Genomic DNA, 13,661 nt, shown 5'->3' with positions numbered 1-13,661 from the left:
CCTCAGAGACTTACGCTCTCCTGACCCCCCCTCAAACCTCAAAGTCTCTAATGGGCCCCTCCTCGTGGCCCCGGTGCTGCTCTCTCTGCCCGCGTGGTCCTGTCCTCGTGCTTTAATAAAACCAGCTCTTTAGCACTGCAGACGTCTCTAAGATTCTTTCTGGACTGTTCGCTCTGAACCCCAACATTTCCTCCATCCCCTGGCCCTGTGCTAAGTGTTGGGAATGGGGTGGGCTTCCAAGCTCCCTGACAGAGGGCCCCTCGAGGCCTTGCTGGAGCGCCCACCACCAAACATCTCTCCTTGACACACCATGTGACGCTCGTTTAGCACTCCCCACGGTGCAGGTCTGCTCCCCACCACGACGCAGCATCTGCCCCCCCCCCCCCCCCCCCGCCTGGAAGGCCTGGCTCTGGCTCACCCTTGTATCCCCCAGCATCTAGCAAAGCGCTCACGGCCCCAGAACGTTCTCTACCCACAGCACAGGGCTGCACATCTCCCTCCACACTGCTGGCGATGGTGGATTTTGGGCCAACTCAACTGGACTGAGGGAGCTGGGGAAAGGTTCTTTTTTGGTGTGTCTGTGAGGGCAGCTCTGGAAGAGATTAGCTTCTGAGTGGATACCCAGGAGAGGAGCCCTCCCCAGTGTGAGGCGTCGGGGGGCATCGTCCGACCTTGAGGGTCTGAATAGAGCAAAAGGTCCTCAGGGAGAATGTCTCAGGGAGACATCCTCAGGAATGTCTCTGAGCTGAGACATCCACCTAGTCCTGCCTTCAGACGTTGCTTCCCTACTTCTCCGGCCTTTGGACTTGAACTGGAACGGAACCATCTGCTCTCCTGGGCCTCTGGCTTGCAGCCGGCAGATACTGGGATTTCTCAGCTTCCATAGTGGCAAGAGCCAGTTCTTCATAATCTCTCTCTTTTTTTTTTTATTTTAAAGATTTTATTTATTTATTTATTTATTTATTTATTTATTTATTTATTTATTTATTCATGAGAGAGAGAGAGAGAGGCAGAGACACAGACAGAGGGAGAAGCAGGCTCCATGCAAAGAGCCCAATGTGGGATTCGATCCAGGGACTCCAGGATCATGCCCCAGGCCGAAGGCAGGTGCTAAACCTCTGAGCCACCCAGGGATCCCCATAATCTCTTTCTGTAAATCCCTGTACATCCTAGTGGCTCTGTCTCTGCTGAGAACCCCCACCTAATGTGCTGGGTCCTGTTCTCTCTTCTCCCTCCAAAGCAGGTTGAGACGGTCTACCCCCCTTGGCACAGAATCAGACAATTCTCTTCTTTAAATAACTGCTTCCCCCCCCACCCCAGACTTTTTTTTTTTTTTTGTCCTGAGAGATTTCCAGGGTTTTCAAGGACTCGTGAAGCTTGAGGAGACTTCTGCTATATCAGGGGCCTGGGGAATTCTGTGGTCCCTCTGCTGTGGGTGAGCAAATCTTGGATCCAGGCCTCTTTTGGGAAGTGGGTGGTTTGAGTTTTCTTTGGACTTGGAACTGGGCAGAGACCCCCAGGTACCCCCGGAGGCCGGGGCAGGAGGGTGCAATGAGATCATGTCTGCAGAGGCCCGCAGCCCCTTGGAAGGAGATCCCTCTGTAATTTCTTGGAAAAGGCTTCTCCTTCCAACGATGTCTGCTCACACCCTCTCGGCTTTCCTTGTCTGGCTGCCGCCACAAATAGCAGGCTGCGTACTCTTGCCAAGTTTCCATTTGCTTGCCCTCTGCTCTTCTCATGGTTGGGTTTCTCCCCTCGGGACCAGGTGTGTGTCTGAACACATGAGCCAGGGGTTAAAATTGTGTGGTCTCCCCCGGTTACTTAATCCTTCAGATAACTCGAGTAAAGGGTGTCTGGGGATTTGGGGGACTTGTTTCTTTTTTTTTTTTTTTTCATTTTTATGCATTCCCTCACTCGATCTGGATATAGGATCCTGGGGAGGCGGGGAAAAGGTAGGTTTTTTTGGTAGGAGATGCTTGCCCGCTGGGAGTACGGCCATTTGGGATCTGGGGACCCTTGGTCAGCCGTCTGTGGGCTCCTTCCCGGTGCACTGGTGTGGACACAGGGAAAGAGGCCCTCCCACCCCCTAAACAGCTCCACCCAGGACACCATGGGACTGGGCTCCAGTCTGTATTCTTGTGTCGATTTTCTTAGGGATTGATGGAAAATCCCTTTGCATCTTTCACGTTGGATCCTCTCGCCTGCAAGACGGTTGGTGCTGTCGGCTTTCCAATTTCCCACGCGCACGTGAAGATGCTCAAGTGCAAGTTGCCACCCGAAGGAGGCTCCTGGGGCAGAGGGAGTGCGAGCTCTCAAGCGGGTGGAGGGCCAGGCCCTGCCACTGAAGAGCTGGGCTGGCTGGGGACACAGCCAGGGAAGATTCCTAGTGCTGGCTTTGCCGGGCAGGATGGCAGCAGATGGCCGGGAAGGGAAAGCCTGGACAGGTAGGTAAGTCGGGGCAGGTGGCAGGACCTTGAATACCATGCTAAGGAGATTGGGCTTTGCTCTCAGGACCAAGGGTTCTGATTCCTGGCAGAGTGTCAAGGGAGCCTCGGAAGGTGCAGCCAACTCATGGGGGCCAGAGTGGCCCTCAGATACATGTCATAAGAAGACCCAGTGACTCTGAGACCTTAAGGCAAGAAGGAGCCTTGACATCTCAGGACAGGGCTGGAGCCAAAAGGAACACTTATGAAAGTAGCAAGTGTGCCATTGCCATGCTCCAGTGCAAGATCCTCATCCCACTGCGGGGCAGTTGCCAGCAGTCCTTCTGCAACTGTAGCAGCACAGTGACCTCACCTCACCACCCAAAGGCTGGGGCAGGACTCAGCATTCTGCTTGGAGGGTGAAGCCAAGGTGCTCTAAAAGCAGGGGGCTCGGAGGTTCTTGCGCACTGGAAGCAATGGTCACAGTGTGGGTTCTTGGGTTGTACCGCCGTGTATGGTATTATATTTCAAGTACATGTCAGTAAGGCTGGGGGGGTGGGGATGGAGAGTCTGAGTTCTGCTGTCCAACATCCAGGTTGGAATCCCAAATCTACCTGCAGCAGGTAACATGAGTTTGCGTGCTCGATCCTTAATTTCTCTGGGCCCTTGTTCCCTCATTAGCAAGCAAGGAGACATAGTAACACCTCCCCCATAAAGATAGTCTAAGGATTTCGCAAGAAAGGACCTGGAACCCACCCCTGGTATATTCTAAGACGACAAGAAAATGAAAATTGATTAATAGTGAGCCTTACGGGAACCATGGGGGTAAGAACGACAATTACACTCATGTTCCCAATGAGGACCGGGTCCTGGGAGGTTCAGGTGCAGCAGGGCAGGGCTGCCCCAGGGGCAACGCTCAGTGAGGCTGGTCCCCCTTCTCATCTCAGAGGCAGGGAGCAGCGAGGTGCTGGCCTGAGCCTCCCCGAGTGTCTAGTGCTCAAAAGCGGGCGGGAGATAAAAACCGTGGGTGGCAGTGTCCTGCAGGCTGAGTTCCCAGGGGGCCAGGGAACAGAATTAGAGGACTCTGGGCTGGCTCCGGCAGACACGCACAGCTGCTCTTCTCCGCAGCTTGCGGGAGGCATTCGCGCTTCCCCTCGGGAGCAAGGCCACAGCTGACAGGGATGGTCACAGCTGCAGGCTGGCTAAGGCCACAGCTGCGGGCTGGCTCGGGGTCTTGCGGCCCCAGAGGTGGAGCTTGGAGCTGATGCCAGCGCTGGAGCACCGAGCCCGTGTCTTTCCAGCCCCTTGTCTGCACCTGCCAATGTAAGAAAGAGCCTAGAACAGAGGAGGTGCTCCTGAAATGCTCAAACGCTGAATGCGTGAGTGAATGAACCCTTCCCGCTCTTCCGTGCAAAGGTCCTGCGGCACGCAGCCAGGGCCCCGTCTGTTAGGCTCCAGCTCCGGCGGAAGAAGGGGCCTGCAGCGTCTGGGTCCCACTGCCCAGGGCTCCGAGCCTGTGGTCGGCTGGTGGCCCAGCTCCCTTCTCCCACCAGGACCACTCAGCCCCATGTGCGTGCGAGCCAGCCGCTCTGCCTCCTGGAAAGGTGGGCGACAGCAGGGGTGCTCGGGTCAGAAGGAGGGAAGGCTGAGGGGCTGGGCTGGGCAGGGGTGCCACAGCTCCCGCACCTGGGGAGGCAGCCCCGCGGACCCCCGGCTCATCATCCCCCTGGGAACCGTCCCTCCAAGGCGTGCATCCCGGTGGGGTCCCCTCTCACCCTGGCCCTGCGGGACCCCGGCCCGTGCAGCACTGCTGCAAGAGTGCTGCAAGAGTGAACCCCATTCTGGGCTTTGAGGCCGAGGTATGTTTTTTTACCTTTCCCCCCTTTGTTCTGTGATGTTGTTAGGGCTGGTGCGGGTCCCGGCGTCAGGCGAGCAGGTGCACCTGCAGGGGTGGGGGCGGCGGGCCAGAGGGGTGCAGCATCCCAGTGCCCCGAGAGCGGTGTGGGCTCGGCCAGGTGAGCGGGTCGATGCACGGGCCAGGGTGTCCCTCCCCGCGCGTACTCAGGCCTGTGTTCTGGAGCATCCCCGGCCGGAGGTAGCTGACAGGCAGGACGCAGGCCTCCCCATCCGATGGGGTGGCGCGGGGTCGCCACCAGCACCCCAGGCCCCAACCCGGCCCCAGACTAAACAGGAGACAGCAAAGGCTGGCTCTGGAAAAGGCCATTTTTACATCCTCCTTGCCAGGATTCCAAGGCGCTGAGACACAATTTAAAAACAAAAACAAAACAAAACAAAAAAAAAGAAAGAAAGGGTAGAAGAAAAATGCCCCCGCAGATGAAAATTGCTCTTCCTACATTTCTGTGGTGTTATCCCCTCCAGCCAGGGGTGAGGAGCTGGGTGGTTTCCGGGTGCCCCCCCTTCGGCCCTGTGACGTCAGGCTCAGCAGCAGGGCCTGGGACTCGGGATTCTTAACGAGCACCCCGGCTGATTCTTCTGCACCACTCATTGCAGCAGCGGGGAGGGAGGTGCCGGAGACACGGGGATGTTAGGACACAAGAGAGTTGCCAGCGCAGCAGGGGCACTTCAGTTAGAAAGCCATGCCCGGTCTTACTCATCGGGATGGGCTCCGAGCAAAGCTAAGAGAGAGCTCTTGCTGGAAGATGGGTCGTCGGATGGGACCGTGGAATTTGTCACCAGGGCTTGGCTCTGGACCCCCAAACCCGGGCAGCAGGAAGGTGGAAGGTTCTAGTTTCCAGCCTCACATGGCCTGCATCCAGCCAGCCCCGTTCCTCTGAGCCGCACCAGCCAGCCCTGTCTTAGCCACCCTCTGGGCAGGAGGCAGGAGAAGGCCAAGGCCGCGTGGGCTCCAGGACACACCACTGAAAGGCCTCTCTCTTACAGAGGAGGCGAGTGAGAAGCACAGAGGAAAAGTGACTTGCCTAAGGTCGCCCTTCTAAGATAACGGCCAAGTAGCAACAGGAAACCCACTCGCTGGCTCCCTGTGGTGTGCGAAGCAGCCGCTCCGGCCCTGCTGTGCTTCCGGCAGAATCACAATCTGAGAGCAGAAGTGGCCTCGGATCCTTCTAGTCCACTCTGAGGGTTTCAGGAAGGAGCCCGAGGAGCCAGGGAGGTGACATCCCTTCCCCAGACCCCAACAGTGACAGGGGAGGTGGCCATCCACTCTACCTCTCTATCAGTGTTTTCCTGGAACTGAGTCGCCTTCAGTGTCTCCAGAGTCCTGGAGGTTACTGAGGGTGACAGGGGGAGGGCCCTGCTGTGGGCCAGGCCTCGGGCAGCTGGGCAAACCCCCCCAAGGCCTCTGGGGCCAGACAGACTCCCTGAGACTCGGATTCCCCGGGCACCACTCTGCCTGGGCAAAGGGGGCAGCAGGCCAGCTCATTGGTGCCCCCATGTGGCCAAATGCTAAGACGCCAGGCTGGGGACCCAGGCTGCAAGTGCCACTTGGCTGTCACCATCCAGCAACCCTTCACCCCGTGGGGCACTGGCCAGTGAAGCTAGTGGACGAGGATGAGCCTCAAGAGATAAACGTGTGCCCTACCAGTGGCTGACCAGTATTTTGGGGTGAACCCTTGGCTCATTTATGAAAGCTGAGGTCATGTGTAGGACCCCAAGCTTACAGGAGCATATTGGTGACGTTAGATCTCCAGGACCTCCCCTTTGATTCTGTCCTCAGCACTTACTGAACCCCAGAACTGCCACCTCCCCCAGAGCAGCTCCTCAGCCACCCATCCCAGTGATTAAATTCCTGCTCATTATCAAGGGTGAAGACGTTCAGGGCCACCTTGTCTCTAGGCACAGTGGGGACAGTGCCTCAGGGCCCACAATACATTTAATTTAAGATCTTTAGAAATGAGAAGGAAATATGAATATATAATAATGAATCCTGCCTGGATTAAATTCACCTTTGTACCAATACAGTGGTTAAAAAGTGGTTTTTTAGATTTCTCTTCATGGAGGGGGAGACCATGAGAGCAAAAGTGTGTAGGGCTCACAGCGGGCATGATGTGCATGGGCCTGATGGCCTCATGCCTCCAGAAAGCTCTTATTAAGGTAAAATGCTATTTCCAGAGATGAGGAACATGAGTAGCCCATTCTCATTCATTGGCAACAAATTGACTGGTTCATTTGTTCTCTGAGACAAAGGACACAACCGAGGGAACGTGGTCGGACCAGAAAGGTGAAGTCCTTGGACACAGAGGTGAGGGGCAGGGAGACGTTTAGCCTTTAGAGAAGAAAACTCAGAGACAGGCAGATGGACTGTGGGACACCCAAGGCGTCTCCATAAGTGACAAAGCAGTAAGAAGAGACTAGAAGCCATATACATCCGGGTCCGTCTCCACATGCCATCTCTTCCCTAGAACATAATCTCGGGAAAACGGTTTACCCTCTCAGAACCTTGTCTCTGCTGATAGAGCTTTTAGGACACATAGTACGGGCTCAAGAAATGAGAGCTTAAAGAGACAAAAATCAATATACCAAAATGTGTTGCATTTCTGTGCGCTACTAATGAAGCAGCAGAAAGAGAAATTAAGAAAACAATCACATTGACAATTGTACCAAAAATAATAAAATGCCCAGGAGCAAATCAAGAAAGTAAAAGACCTGTACCCTGAAAACTATAAAACAATGATCAAAGAAATCAAAAAAGATACAAATGGAAAGATACTCTATGCTCATGGTTTGGGAGAACGAGTATCGTTAAAATGTCCCTACTACTCAAAGCAATCTGCATATTTAATGCCATCCCCGGGGATCCCTGGGTGGCTCAGGAGTTTGGCGCCTGCCTTTGGCCCAGGGCGCAATCCTGGAGTCCCGGGATCGAGTCCCGCATCGGGCTCCCAGCATGGAGCCTGCTTCTCCCTCCTCCTGTGTCTCTGCCTCTCTCTCTCTCTATGTCTATCATAAATAAATAAATCTTTTAAAAAATGCCATCCCCATCAAAATACCAGCAGCATTTTTCACAGAACTAGAGCAAATAATGCAAAAATGTGTATGGAACCAGAAAAGGTCCTGAATAGCCAAAGGAGTCCTGGAAAAGAATAAACCTGGAGACATCACAAACCCGGATTTCAAGATATATGACTAAGCTATAGTCATGGAAACAGTATGGTCTGGCACAAAAATAGACATAGACACATCAATAGAATAGAGAGTCCAGAAATAAGTAAATGTCCTCAACAAAGGCGTTGGGAAAACTGGACAGCCACATGCCAAAAAATGAAACTGGACCACTTTCTTACACTGTGCACAAAAATAAAATGGATTAAGGACCTAAATGTGAGGCCTGAAACCATAAAATTCATAGAAGAGAACACAGGCAGTCATTTCTTTGACATTAGCCACAAAAGAGTTTTTTGAGGTATGTCTTCTATGGCAAACAAAATTCACAAAACAAAACAAAAGCAAAATTAAACTATTAGGATTATACCAGAATAAAAAGCTTCTGCACAGCGAAGAAAACCATCAACAAAACCAAAAGACAACTTACCAAATGGGAGAAGATATTTGCAAATGACACATCTGATAAGGAGTTAATACCCAAAATATATAAAGAACTTACACAACTCAACATCAAAAAAAACAAATAATCCAATTTAAAAATGGGCAGAAGACACGAACAAACATTTCTCCAGAGAAGACACACAGATGGCCAACAGACATGTGAAAAGATGCTCCACATCACTCATCATCAGGGAAATGCATGCACATCACAACTATAGTGAAATATCACCTCACACCTACCAGAATGATCAGAATTAAAAAAAAAGAAAAGGAAAGAAAGAAGAAAAAAGAAAGAAAGAAAGAAAGAAAGAAAGAAAGAAAGAAAGAAAGAAAGAAAGAAAGAGAAAGAAAAAGAAAAGAAAGAGAAAGAAAGAAAGAAAGAAAGAAAGAAAGAAAGAAAGAAAGAGAAAGAAAAAGAAAAGAAAGAGAAAGAAAGAAAGAAAGAAAGAAAGAAAGAAAGAAAGAAAGAAAGAAAGAAAGAAGCAACAACTGTTGGTAAAGATGCAGAGAAAAAGGAACCCTTGGGTTGGTGGGAATGCAAACTGGTGCAGCCACTGTGGAAGACAAAATTAATTCAAAAAGTTAAAAGTAGAATTACTGTATGATCCAGTAATTCCACTACTGAGTATTGACCCAAAGAAAACAAAAATACTAATTTTAAAAGATACATGCACCCCTGTTTACTGGGGCAATATTTAAAATGGCCAAATTAGGGAAGCAGCCCAAATGCCCACCAGTAAATAAATGCATTAAGATGCAGTACCTAAAAAAAAAAATAAATAAAGATGTGGTACCTATACACCACGGAATATTACTCAGCCATGAAAAAGAACAAGATCTTTCCATTAGCAGCAACATGGATGGATCTAGGGGGTGTTATGCTAAGTGAAATAAGCCAAAGACAAAAACTGTATGATTTTACTCTGATACGGAATTTAGGAAAGAAAACAAAGAAAAAAGTAAAAAAAAAAAATCAGACTCTTAACTACAGAAAACTCACTGCTGGTCACCAGAGGGGAGGCGGGTCGGGGGACGGGGCAAATAGGCCAAGGGCGGTACCAATACACGGACCGTGAAGAGCACTGAGTTACGTGCAGGATTGTTGACTCAATGTGTTATACACCCGGAACTAATACAGCACTGCGCGTTCACTATACTGGAATTTTGAGAATAAATAATTTCTAAGAGGTTAAAGGTTCCAGAAAAATCATGAGATGGCCTACTCTGTGGTCCTCTGGGGGTGGCCCATCATTGGCCACCCAGCGTGGTCCCTGCTGCCCAAGCAACCCTGCCCTGTCTCTGGTTTCTGCTGACTGTGGCTCGCGGACAAGGCTCTGCAGGCGGGTCATAGGCCAGGACATCCTGGACACTAACGGCTCGAAGGTCAGAAAGCCAAAGGTACCTGCGGCAGCCAAGCTGGTGTGGACCAACCTGTGGGCCGGAAGGCTATTTACGTCCAGCAGGTTCCGGAGATCCTCATGGACGGCCTACTCCCTGTCCAGTGGACAAGCCCAGGGCGGGGACTCCTCCAGCTGTCCCCCCCAGGCTTGCAACTAAAATCCACACCCCAGATTCCCAGTGCTGCTGTGAGGCAGCCCCCTGTGTTGCCCTAGCGGGGCCCCCAGAACCGCCGCATTGGAGCGGCTGCCATCCTGCTGCTCAGGGCTCACGGCCGCCTGCACAGGAGAGCGGGGAGCGGCCCAGACACCCAGCTCCTCGCTCGGGGCCAGGCTCACAGCTGGACCGCCTCGCTCCCAGTGCCCTGGCGCCCCGGCGGGGACACACAGCCCCGACGGCACAGCTGGCTCCCTGAGCCCAGCCAGGTGCAGGACGACCGGAGGGAGGGTGGGACCTGGTGGCCGTCCTCGGGCTTAGGAGGCATCACAAGCTCATCAGGAAATTCCGAGAGGGGCGCAGAGAGGGGCACAGGGTCCGCAGTGGGTGGGGGGGCATTATAGTGAGATGCACCTTCCAGTCCAGGAGTCCCCTCCCGTGTTAACCAGGGTGTCTGCGGGGGAGGGGGTGCCCATTACAGCGAGATGCACATTCGAGGCCCAGAGCCACAGATATCCAGCAAGAATCAGCTCCTTCCAGAACCACCTGCTGCAGGGCAGCGTCTCAGCTCGGGTGGCTCTGACAGGACACCGCAGACGGGGGCGTCTGCAACACACGCAGCATGCACCCCGGGGTCTCACCATGTGGCTCTGGAAGCTGAAAAGTCCGAGGGCCTGGGCTCGAGGCAAGAGCTCTGTTCCTGTGGGCAGACGCTGTGTCCTCCTCACCTGGTCCCTCCTTCCTCTCTCTCTCTCTCTCTTTTAAATATTTTATTTATTTATTCATGAGAGACAGAGAAGCAGAGACCCAGGCAGAGGGAGAAGCAGGCTCTCTGCAGGGGGACCGATGCAGGACTCGATCCCAGGACCCCGGGGTCACGGCCTGGACCGAAGGCAGGTGCTCCACCGCTGAGCCCCCGGGTGCCCCTGCCCCCTGAGTTACTGCGATGGTAACTCAGCTGTGCTGGGCCAGATTTCCAACATCCTGTTGCTTCTCATCTGACTTTTGCCCAATAGCTCTAGAAACTTTTTAAAATCTCTCTTACTCTCCCCCATTGTCAGCTCATACTGGCCTTTCTGGTGACGCACAGTAGCTCCAGAGGCACACCTAGGATGGGGAGGAGGAAAACCGCCCCAGGTTACAAACTTCTAAAACCCTTCCAAGTCCCCAGGGTGCCTTCCTCTCACCTCCTCTGCCTCTTCCTGCTTAGTCTCGCATTCGGTAGAGATCAAGAGATCAACAGCCTAGCTTGGAAATCATATTTTGTTGTTTAGGCTTGAGTAGACGCAGTCCTGTTTTTTGACCATCCACCCTTTGGACTCCGTTGTACTTCCAAGCGGGACGTGGCCACTCATCCCCGAGTATTCTTGGCAGCCCCAAGCAGAGCCCTGTGTTTGCAGTCAGCTGGCTGCCTTACTCTGGGTTTTATTCCATGACCTGGACAGAGTCCCGCAGAATGTCCTGACCATCATACGCAATCAAGGAGATCAAGGAAATGTTTCTAGAATGAGAAGGAATACATGGTTGTAGGCTGCTCACCTAGGAACCTGTACTATTTGTTTCTGAATAAATGTGCTCAAAATAAGAACCAGGGACACCTTGGTGGCTCAGCGGTTGAGCATCTGCCTTCGGCTCAGGGCGTGATCCCGGGGTCCTGGGATCGAATCCCACATCGGGCTCCCCGCGGGAAGCCTGCTTCTCCCTCTGCCTGGGTCTCTGCCTCTCTGTGTCTCTTATGAATAAATAAAATAAATAAATAAAAAGAACCAAAGGCCCCCGTCTTGGGTCACGGTTTCCTTGTTATCAGAGATGACATTTGGCTTTATTGAGTCTTTGCCGCTATGCTGCCTGCTGTAGGGCCATACGGAGTTCTCCGTGGGCAAGGTCTGACCCTCCGCAGCTCCCAGGTCTGCTGGTTGGTGGAAGAGCCGAGTGGGAAGAAACAGATGTGGGGACTGGGGTTTGATGGCAGCCGGACAGGTGGCATGGCTCTGACCAGTGCCGTCTTCCTCCACAGCTGCACCGACCATCAGCCTGTTCTGAGTGGAAAGCCCCATCCCTAGAGAGCTCCGGCTGCCTCCCCGTAGATGACCCACCAGGGCAGCTGACGAACTTGGCGATCCCGACCAGCGTGGCCCAGTGTCCCCACCAGCTGCTCGCCGGCCCTCTCTGTTCCCTCGCCTTCCACTGGGCTTCACCCCTTCGTTCTCCTGTCACTACCCTTCTATTTCCAGTTGTCTCCTATATGGGACTAAAGCATATATTTGCTATGTTCCTCGAATGTAATTTTATACTTTTTTTTTAAAGAAGCAAGGGACTGGGCAGCCCTGGTGGCTCAGCGGTTTAGCGCCACCTTCAGTCCAGGGCCAGATCCCTGCAGACCCAGGATGGAGTCCCACATCGGGCTCCCTGCATGGAGCCTGCCTCTCCCTCTGCCTGTGTCTTTGCCTCTCTCTCTCTCTGTCTCTTGTGAATAAATAAAATCTTTAAAAAATATAAAGAAGCAAGGGACCCCTCTGACCCCCACCCCAAAAGAAAAAAAAAGAAACTAATGATTAGACACTTTGAAAGTAGCTTGCAATGGATTTCTCTTTTATGCTTCAGTTTATTATTTTTTTAAAAGACCCATAACGTGTTCTGCAAGGTGTAGATTCCCACAGGCTCCCTTGCGTGCCCGGTCTGGCCTTCTAGAAAAGTCTTGCCCAGGTCTTGGAAACCATAAACACAAGAAGGGATAATAGTAAACTCTCTACTCATGTAAAATTCCGCAGGATTGATCTTCATTCTCTGGTTTCTGTGCTTGGGAGAAAAGGCACAACACAAATGAATCTCTCACTCCAGAAAAATACTGCCAATTATGAACATTTTATAAAGCTTTATAGGAGTGTCTGGGTGGTTCAGTTAAGCATCTGCCTTCAGCTCAGGTCATGATCACAGGGTCCTGGGATTGAGCGACACATTGGGCTCCCTGCTCAAAGGGAGGCCTGCTTCTCCCTCTCCCTCTGCTCCCCTACCCATTTTCAATCTCTCTCTCTAATCAATAAATAAAATCTTAAAAAGATAAAGCTTTGTAAACTACACAGCACCAGGAATATAAAAATGAATGCAATTGCATTTATTAACCCAAGACCTGAGAACCGAGTCCGGGGCATCTCTCTTCTCCCCTCTGCCAAGAGCAGAGTTAGCTCTTCTGTCCTGTTTGGGGCACACGCCCTAACCACTACATTTCTAGGCACAGCACCTGGTCTTGTGTCTGCTCCCTGAGAAATGGTCTTTGAAATCCTTCAGGGCCAAGGTTGGTCTTCAAGGACCTTTGTTTAATCCTTAGTGACCAGCAGAGAACTTCAAATAGAATAACTGTTTTAAAATTAATAAACAGGGACGCCTGGGTGGCTCAGCGGTTGAGCACCTGCCTTTGGCCCAGGGCGTGATCCTGGAGACCCTGGATCGAGTCCCACATCGGGCTCCCTGCATGGAGCCTGCTTCTCCTTCTGCCTGTGTCTCTACCTCTCTCTCTCTCTCTCTTTCTGTGTGTGTGTGTATGTTTCTCATGAATAAATAAAATCTTAAAAAAAAGTAAAATTAAATTAAATTAATAAACAAAAAGGAAAAAAGGGTGAAGGTATGGGTGGAGGAAGGGATGGCTGGTTCGCTGGGTAGATGGGTTGTTGTAAAGAAGGATGGGGGATGGATGCATGGAGGGAAGTAGGAAGGGAGGGAAACGGAGAGGGAGGGATGGATGGATGCATGGATGGAGGGAGGGATGAGAGAGGGAGGGAGGGATGCATGGAGGGAAGTAGTGAGGGAGGAATGGAGGGATGGATGGATGCATGGAGGGAGGGAGGGATGGCTGGATGGATGGGTAGGCAGGTGGAGAGGAGGGATAGATGCATGGAGGAAAGTAGAGAGGGAGGGATGGAGAGAGGGAAGGAGTCCTGGATGGATGGATAGAGGGAGGGTGGGCTGGCGGGTGGGTGGGCAGGCTGCAGGGATGGATGGGGAAAGTGGACCCAGGTTTGATGTTCCTGGATCATCCAGTGGATCCACTGGATGTTCCTGCCTCTTGTCCCATCTAGCACTGTCTCTAACACAGCAGAGCGTGTGTCAGGATTTGGATTAACAACAAGCGAGTTTTCTTTACCGGTCACGCAGAAGGCAGAG

At 52.2% G+C, this 13,661-nt stretch overlaps 1 long non-coding RNA gene across 3 annotated transcripts; it reads left to right on the top strand.

Moving 5' to 3' along the window:
- The first annotated feature begins 1,361 nt into the window (after positions 1 to 1,361).
- LOC144313897 (uncharacterized) lies at positions 1,362 to 11,775 on the top strand. 3 transcript variants are annotated; one of them, XR_013379548.1, is made up of 3 exons: positions 1,362 to 1,435; positions 2,155 to 2,444; positions 11,518 to 11,775. It is a non-coding gene; the product is annotated as an uncharacterized LOC144313897 (long non-coding RNA). The 3 variants fall into 3 exon arrangements; XR_013379547.1 differs by lacking the exon at positions 1,362 to 1,435 and adding an exon at positions 1,738 to 1,952; XR_013379546.1 differs by lacking the exon at positions 1,362 to 1,435 and having other exon boundaries at positions 1,999 to 2,444.
- Positions 11,776 to 13,661: the final 1,886 nt, after the last annotated feature.

Source organism: Canis aureus, chromosome 5 (assembly GCF_053574225.1).
Source record: "Canis aureus isolate CA01 chromosome 5, VMU_Caureus_v.1.0, whole genome shotgun sequence".
NCBI lineage: Eukaryota > Metazoa > Chordata > Mammalia > Carnivora > Canidae > Canis > Canis aureus.
The sequence above is the reverse complement of the archived record's forward strand: the minus strand, read 5'-3'. Positions and strand labels throughout refer to the sequence as shown.